We start from the raw sequence: 9755 nt of genomic DNA on the forward strand, positions 1-9755 counted from the left end.
TTACGTCTAAGAACGCTGAGTATCTGAAAATTCTTGCTCTACATAAACAGATGGCCTAGGCCAGTGGTCCTCAACCCTGGCCTACAGGACCCACTAACAGGCCAGATTTTAGGTATTACCTTGGGGAGAGGCAGACTTGAGTACTGCAATCACTGAGCAGCAAATGATATCAACTGGGATGTATTTCAGTTATCTTGAAAATCTGGCCTGTTAATGGGCCCTGTAGGCCAGGGTTGAGGACCACTGGCCTAGGCTATAGGAAGATTGCCAAGACACTGAAACAGAGCTGCAGCACAGTGGCCAAGACCATACAGCGGTTTAATAGGACAGGTTCCAATCTGAACAGACCTCGCCATGGTCAACAGGTGTTGAAATGTGTAGACGTAGGAGTGCTGCCAGCATTGCTGCAGAGAATGAAGGGGTGGGGGGGTCAGCCTGTCTGTGCTCAGGCCATACACCACACCAGAGGTAAGCCTATTCTAAAGATGATGCACAAGAAAGCCCGCAAACAGTTTGCTGAAGACAAGCAGACTAAGCACATGAATTACTGGAACCATGTCCTGTGGTCTGATGAGACCAAGATAAACTTATTTGGTTCAGATGGTATCACGCGTGTGTAGCGGTAACTAGGTGAGGAGTACAAAGACAAGTGTGTCTTGCCTACAGTCAAGCATAGTGGTGAGAAGGTCATGGTCTGGGGCTGCATGAGTGCTGATGGCACTGGGGAGCTACAGTTCATTGAGGGAACCATGGATGCCAACATGTAGTACTGTGACATACTGAAGTAGAGCATGATCCCCCTCCCTTTGGAGACTGGACCGCAGGGAAGTATTCCAACATAACGACCCCAAAATACACCTCCAAGACAACCACTGCCTTGCTAAAGAAGCGGAGGGTAAAGGTGATGGACTGGCCAAGCATGTCTCATGGCCTAAACTCTATTAACCATCTGTGGGGCATCCTCAAATGGAAGGTGGAGGAGTGCAAGGTCTCCAACATCCACCAGCTCCGTGATGTCATCATGGAGGGAGTGGAAGAGGACTCCATGCCCAAGAGTTAAGGCAGTGCAGGAAAATAATGGTGGCCACACAAAATATTGACACTTTTGGCCCAATTTGCACATTTTCACATAGGGGTGTACTCACTTTTGTTGCCAGCGGTTGAGACATTAATGACTGTGTGTTGAGTTATTTTGAGGGGACAGCAAATTTACACTGTTATACAAGCTGTACACTCACTACTTTACATTGTAGCAAAGTGTCATTTCTTCAGTGTTGTCACATGAAAAGATAGACTAAAATATGTACAAAAATGTGAGGGGTGTACTCACTTTTGTGAGATACTATACATGTCTGGTGACAGTGTGTGTTACAGACATTTATTTTAATAATGGTTATTGTGAACATTTGATATTTTACAATACAAATATCTGGTGGCAGTGATTGATTTTGGGTAGGAGTGGTTAATTGTGTATGTAAACACACCAGTGACGTTCACTCTCAGTTGACTGGCACTTAGATGGTGGTCCCACCAGTCTGAAAATCAATCCACAGGGTGAGGCTGTTGTCATGCATCAGTGACAGCACGGTGCAAATTTGACCAGCTATTTGGTACAAGTTTGTGAAGATGGCCAAGGTCTGATGCAGCTTCTGTCACAACTACCATGAATATAGTTTCCATGAAGAGGTGCACACGAGTCGGCAACAATGTTTTTATGCAAGTGGTGCATTTCAAAAACATCCAGTCAAGGTTTCCCAGGAGAACATTACCCAAAGCATCACGCTGCCTCCCCCGGCTTGGCATTTAGTGCATCATGGTGCCATCTCTTCCCTCGGTAAGACACGCACCCGGCCATCGATACAATGTAAAAGAAATGATTCATCAGACCATGCCACCTTCTTCCATTGCCGCAATTTTAATGCTCACGGTAGGTGCTTTCGACTGTGGACACGGGTCAGCGTGTTAACCCCGACTGGACTAAGGCTATGCAGTCCCCGATCACAACAAACTGCGATGCATTGTTTGTTCTGACACCAGCATTACTAGCATTAACACTAGCATTAACTTTTTGAGCAATTTGAGCTACAGTAGCTCTTCTATTGGATCAGACAACATGGGCCAGTCTTTGTTCCCCAAGCTCATTAGGGAGCCTTGGCAGCCCATGACTGTCTCTGGTTCACCAGTTTCTCTTCCTTGGACCACTATTGGTAGGTTTTGACCACTGCAGGCTGCAAACATCCAACAAGAGCTGCTGTTTTGGAGTTGCTCTGACAGTTATCAAAACATCAGTAGAAAGCATGGCAGTTTTTTTTGCAGTAGCGTTTTTTTTTAGCTTTTTTCAGCTGTAGCATTTTTTTAGCGAAACTATATTCCCACAAAAGCTTATGGCTCAAAAAACAGATAAAAGCCGAATATCCAAATTTTTCTGCGTTTTTAAGTTTTTATCAGTTAGAGTTAGAGCGTTTTTCCAGCTGAGAGCCGCCTCTTACAACCCACTAGTTCTGGGGGGGGGGGGGTTCCAGCCAGAAAACGCCCCTGCCAAAATCTTCTGACCACAGCCTACGTGTGCATAGACACATAGGATAACATGCTGGGGTGTTTACTGGCTGCAGAAATAAAAAAAATGCACACAGGGCATTAGAAAAAATTAGCTGCAGAGCCACTGCTAACTCCAGGAAAAAGCAGCTGTAAAAAAATGCTTTTAGTAGCTTTTTCCATTGGCATTAATGCACGTTTAGCCACGTTCGCTTTTAGCAGTGTTTTTCTGCCTCTATTCAAAATCAATGGTTGCCTGCGAGTCGCCTTTGAGACGGCTTTCAGCCCATTGATTTGAATAGAAGTCGCATCAGGATGATGCGACTTGTGCTCTGAGGATGTTGAAGGGGAACTCCAAGCCGAACTCTTATCGCCTCCGGTCTTCTTCCAACGTGGTCTCTCGTGATTATGTCAGCTCCTCTCTTTGCAGCTTCTTATATAGCAATAGGGGCGTGGCCACCCGATGACATCATCCAGTGACCCCCGCCCCTTGTGTCATCATCGGACGATGCGGAACGACACAAGGGGACGGGGTTTCCTGATGAGGCCACTGGGTGGCCATGCCCCCAAGGCTGTATAAGAAGCTGCAAAGAGAGGAGTCGGCATAATCACGGGAGACATCGGTGGAGGATGTCCGGAGGGGAGAAGACAGGAGGAAGATTTTTAATAAAGGACTTCTCAAAACTGTCTCTTGTCATTTACACCACACTACCTTTTTTGGGGGCGAATGGGTAGGGGTACAATACTCATTCACATAGGGAGAGGGTCTGGGATCTGGGGGGCCCCCTTGTTACAGGGGGATTTTGGGGGGGACCCCCACACCTTTTTTTTGCATGGGGCTCCCCTTAAATCCATACCAGACCCGAAGGGCTTGGTTTGGAACCTGGGGGGGGGGGGATCCTCACACCGTTTTTTTTCCCATTTTGGCGTGGAGTTCCCCCCTCAAGATCCTCAGCAGAGCTCAAGTCGCACCATAAGTCGGATCATCCTAAACCGACTTGGATGCGACTTCCATTCAAATCTATGGGCTCCCATAGGGAACCATTGATTTTCACATAAAAAAAAAAAAACACGCATAACGTGGCTTAACGCTGTGTAAGCAACGTAAAGCAGCCTTTAGCAGCGTCAGACATTTCTACAGCTCTAAGGCTGGTACTCCGAACACACTGGCCCTGGGGGTTTTTTGTAGCTTGAAAATGCCTATGCCAATTACAGCAGCAAAATGTCTGTGTGCATGAGGCCATAAGATAACATAAAGGGGCGTTTTTAAGATGCCGAAAAAAAAAACACGTCTGACGCTCCTAAAAGCAGCTGCAAAAATGCCCTGTGTGCGTGAGGCCTTAAAGTCACCAAAATCTTTACACATTTTTTTTCTGCTTCAACGTGTTCATTTCCTGCCTAATATATTCCATATACTTGAAGATGCCATTAGATATAAATATCAGATATTTAAAGTGTTTGTTACCCAAACATGTCATATTCCTGAAAAGTGCCTGCTGTACCATGTACTTGTATGAGAAGGTCTCCTGTTCGCTTTGTATTGCTTTCTTTGTGTGAAATCCCTTGTGATCCTGTCAGTCCCTCTGTTTCCCAATCAAAAAAGGACTACATTAAAGAGGTTGTACACCGAGAAAATTTTTTTTTCTCTTCTTTACATCCTGAAAGAGAAACCCATAATGAGCTAGTATGCATCGCATACTAGCTCATTATGAAATACTTACCTTAGAACGAGCCCCCGCCGTGCCGTCCGCTTACCTGTATGACGGGCGACATGTATAGTCGCCCGTCTTCCGGGATCGCAGCATCCGGCCATTTGATTGGCCGGAGCCGCGGTGACGTCACTCCCGCGCACACGCGCGGGAGCCGACGGTCACGGCACAGGGCTCTGAAGGAACGGCACGATCTGCCGTTCCTTCAGAGCGCATGCGCCAGTGACGTCACTGGCTGCATTAAAGGTAAATATCTCCTAAACGGTGCATGTTTAGGAGATATTTACAGTACCTATAGGTAAGCCTTAATATAGGCTTACCTATAGGTACAACTTCCTGAGGAGGGTTTACTTCCTCTTTAAGCAACAGAGCGCACACCGTGGACAGTTCTCTAGCTGTGCTGGGAACTCCGTGTGCTCTCCTCCAATGATCAGACCTGTAATGACACGCCCCCGCTGCACAGCCATTCATTCATGGGAAACTCAGTGTGCTGCTGCTTCTCCTGCCCCCAGCTCTGACGCAGCTGAAAACAGAGGGGATGTGATCACTTCTAAAAAAAAGGTATTTTAAACTTTTATATCTATACACAAATGTTTTGCCTTTAATTACAATGTCAAATGGAATGGGTTGTTTTATAAGGTGATTGTTTACAATCACTTTAATGTTATTCACTTTACCTGTCAGTAGTCAAAGTTGTGGCTGATCAGTGTATAGGTTTACCATTTTACCTGGCAAAGGATATGCAAATTAGGAAAGCCATTCTCATAACCAAGCTGGCCATAACCTTTGGCGAGCACACCTAAACCTGACCAACTTTCCTCACTTCCCTTCAAGTACCCCCTTGCTATAGGATGTGTGTGATGTATACTGCATACACATGCCTCCGCTTTTCTCCTGAAGACGCTTTGCATCCCCTTCCTGTCTACATGCATTCACTGTGATGTTTACTGCACAGCATTTCTCAGGATAGATCTCCCACTTGTAACTGTATTGGTGTCTCAAGTGGCAAGGTATATGACAAGGTGACAATGCAGAGGTAAAAAAGTTAAAACCGTAATTAAAAAAAAAAAAAAAAAAATATGAAAGAAAGAAAGTCCTAGCAATTGCTTCTGATACACAAGTGCTTTAAAAAGTAAGGTAATGTAATGTGTTGTTAACCCCCACCCCTCCATCTGCAATGCCTACACTAAGTTCAAAAGTTTATTAATCCTTACACAGCTTATCTGCAAACATGAACAACTTTTTGTACTATCAACCACATCACCATACCTCTTCAAGCAGGCCCCAAATATATGAATGGTTTTGCGTAATGTAGATATTCTTTAAAAAAAATAGCTCTTGAAATGAAAGCACATTTATAAAACAGAAACAAATTAGTAAAGTAATTTGAGATCACTCATTAATTATGGATCCTTTTGTAAAACAATCTGCAGTTTTGTGATAAAGCAAGGCTTCAAATATCTTGAAAGAACAAAGGATGGCAGATAAATCTGTTCTCTCTTTGCTTTACTAAAAATGTCATCTAATTATAGAAAATCCAATCACGAGTATTAAAATAACTTATCCATGCAGAAAAAAGCTGGATGTAAAGTCAGTACTGTAGTAATGTGCAGCTTCCAATAATAGCTATGACAAGGCACACCTAGAATCAGAAAGCAGAAAAAACATTTTGCGAAAGATTCACCTTACAAATTAAAATGGTATAAAATCTTTCCTCTATGAAAAGGTGCAGAATGTGAATGGCAATTTAAATTTTTGGATAAAATCTTCACTTGTGGGCCAGAAAACATGAAGTGGTATGTGGGGTGGCATCTGCAGTAGAACACACATTGAAATCCACAGTTCAACTTATAAAAATGGGACATTTTCCACTGCAAGCCAAAATATTGACAATATTTTAAAGATTTGGAATTTCATAGAAATTCCGACTGAAAAAACGAAATTCAGAAGCACAGTAAACAGTATAAAATGCCATTATATTTTCTCAGCATGCAGCATACAAGATTTCAATGTTATTGGGCTCAGGCAGAGAATAATAAGCAAAATTAGAATACTCTAGTTCTGGGGTCTCCAAATAAGAGCCAACTACTGTCCTTTAGGGCTGAAACAACTAATCGATTAATCGATTATAATCGTCAACTAATCGATTATGAAAATAGTTTTCAACTATTTTCGTAATCGATTAATCGGTAAGCCGATTAGTTGTCCTTCATACAGAATGCATTATTTGTTTACATATCAGAAAATACAGTGCAACACACATACAGCTCAGTAAACCATCCATACATGTCAGTAGATGACAGAGAACTTGTGACTGTGTGAGGAGCAATGCTTCATGGGAAATGTAGTCCTGGGCAAGAGAAGGAACCAAGTGATTCTAAAGGCAGAGGTTTTTTAACCTTGCTATAGGGACACTCTGTACAGTACTATACTTTGCTGCTTCCTATAGGGGCACTTTGAAGGCAGAAGGGGCTGGAAGTGCCATGGGGGGGGGGGGGGGGGGCCAGAAGAGGAGAATCACTGCTGCTCTGTGAAAAATCATTACACAGAGAGGATAAGTATGACAAGATTGTTAATAAGAAAAGAATCCAACGTTTACAATCACTGTAAGGGCTCTGTGCAGGGAAGATCAGCATCTGAACCCAGAGAAGGTGGAGGCCGATAGACTAGAGGTGATAGAAGGCATTACAATTACATTTAAAGTAAAAGTTTACTAGTATTGTGCATTGTATTTAAAATTATTAATGAAAAAAAAAAAAAAAAAAAAAAAAAAGTCTCAGCTTTTAGTACTACTTTAACCACTTGCCTACTGTGCACTTAAACCCCCTTCCCATCCAGGCCAATTTTCAGCTTTCAGCGCTCTCACACTTTGAATGACAATTGCGCGGTCATACTACACTGTACCCATATGAAATTTTTATCATTTTTTTCACACAAATAGAGCTTTCTTTTGGTGGTATTTAATCATCTCTGGGTTTTTTATTTTTTTACAAAAAAAAAAAAAAAAGAAAAGAAAAAAAAAAAAGACAGAAAATTTTGAAAAAAAAAAAAAAAAAAGTTTCTCATTTTCTGCGAGTAAATTTTGAAAATAAATTTTTCTCCTTCACTGATGTGCGCTGACGAGGTGGCACTGATGGGCACTGATAGGCTGCACTGATGAGGTGCTACTTATGGGCACTGATGAGGGAGGTACTAATATGCCGCACTGATGAGCACTGATAGGCGGCACTGATTAGCACTGAGAGGTGGCACTGCTGGGCACTGAGAGGCGGCACTGATAGGCAGCAGTGATGGGCACTGGCGGATGGCACTGATGGACACTGACGGGTGGCACTGATGAGCACTGATGGGCAGCACCATCAGTGCCCACACTCAGTGCCCATAGTGCTGCCAGTCAGTGCTCATCAGTGCCTAGATGAGCAGGCACTGATGGGCACTGACTGGCAGCACTATGGGCACTGATTGTGGGCATTGATGGGGGGCACTGATGGCGGGCACTGTGGGCACTGAGTGTATGTTTTTTTACCTCTAGTAATCAGGGCACTGGTGATCGGTGCCCTGATTACATTCTTCTGTGTCCCCGGCAGCTGACGGCTCTCCTCCTTCCTCACACTGCAGGCTCTGTGTGAGGAAGGAGCGCTGGCGATGAGAGATGATCTCATATGTTTACATATGAGATCATCTCTCATTGGAAGGTCCGATCACGTGGTGAATGGCTGCTGTGATTGGCCATTCACCACGATCTGTGATCGGCTGTGTCCAAGGGACACGGCCGACACAGATTTTCCTCGATGCGCGCTCGCGGGAGCGCGCGGGGAGACTGTTACTGGGAGGCCGTATAAAGACGGCCTCCCGAAAATGTGAGTCCGCGCTGCAGCCGTATATAGGCTGTAGCGCAGATGGGAAGAAGTTAATATATAAATGTTATTTTCCACCCTTCATATACCTTCATGTCTGACTCCCAGTTAAAATATCCTGCATATCCGACTTCTGGGCATATTTTTTTTATATACATACACATGAAAAAAAAAAAAAAAAAAAAAAAAAAAAAAAAAAAAAAGCATGCTGCTGCTACTAAAGGTCTTCTGCTGCCCATACATGTATTGGATTTGTGGACAAAAATATTTGCATCTATGTTTGTTCAAAAATGATTTGTATATTTGTTGAATGGATGATTGAAAATTCCACTTGCTTTTAACAATAAATTTTAAAATGAATAAAACTTCTGAGCAAAAACCACATACACTATTTGATGATTTGTTTGATCGAGAAGTTTTCTATTCTGCTCCTTCAAATTTTCCTGTCACTGTGGTTGATACCGGACACCAATATACACTAATGGTTAGAAAAATCGGATGAATGTTTTAAAAAATTTTCTAAAAAAAATTTAGTTTGTGTATTAACAGCATAAGTGACAGCAGGCACAGGGAGCTTGTATCAAACTACCTGCCTATTAATAAGGGAGTCTTATCATGATTATATACAAATCCGGTCTGAAAATTTGCAAAACAGTGTTTTAGGTCTTTTAAAAATATTGATCTCGGAGTCTGATATTTACCACATTTAAACCTCTAATAATACATATATCTGTTTCAGAGTGGATTAAATATCCAACTATATAGCTGGATAGTTATATTTACCTCTGCATATAGATATTCAAGAATATTAACTAAATAATATTTTTTTTTTTTTTTTTATTAGGTTTTTATCCGATTAGTCGATTAATCTAAGCAATAATCGACCAACTAATCGATTATGAAAATAATCGTTAGTTGCAGCCCTACTGTCCTTCAAACTTTAGGGGGGCCAGACTATGACCAGTGGGGGGGGGGAACAGTGCCCCATCACTGGCGTTCCTGGGGTGGCTTACTTGGGGGGGGGGGGGGGGGGGGGAAGTGCCCCATCACTGGCGTTCGTGGGGTGGCTTAATTGGGGGGGGGAGAGCAGTGCCCCATCACTGGCGTTCGTGGGGGGGGGGGGGGTGAACAGTGCCCTATTGTCAGTGGGGGGGGGGGGGACAGTGCCCTATTGTCAGTGGGAGGAACAGTGCCCTATTGTCAGTGGGAGGAACAGTGCCCCCCCCATCATAGAGATCAGTGGAAGGAATATTGGAATTTTGCCCCATCACTGATGTTAGCGGGAGGAGTGGTGGGCCATCGTAGGGATCAGTGGCAGAAACTATGCCTCAGTGCCGACAGTGGGGGAGAACAATGCCCCAATGCCTGGATAAATGCAAGAAAAAAGGGCCGCATTCAGCCCCACAGGCCGCAGTTTGGAGACCACTGCTCTAGTTTAACGGTTCCCCTAAATATTTCAGGGATATCTTCCTTGTTTAATACAGCTTTTATAACAAGATAGCTATTCACTCAAAAATCAGTTTGGCCAGATACACATTTCTGCAGTTCATAAAATGAGTTGACATGCATTGCCATTTCTAACCAAAGCCCTTAGAACGTAATCAAATGGATGAAAAAATAAATAAAAAAAAGTGACTTTTTTTGTGAAATAAGG

The sequence above is a fragment of the Pelophylax lessonae genome, assembly GCF_965119305.1.
Source record: "Pelophylax lessonae genome assembly, chromosome: 13".
Lineage (NCBI taxonomy): Eukaryota > Metazoa > Chordata > Amphibia > Anura > Ranidae > Pelophylax > Pelophylax lessonae.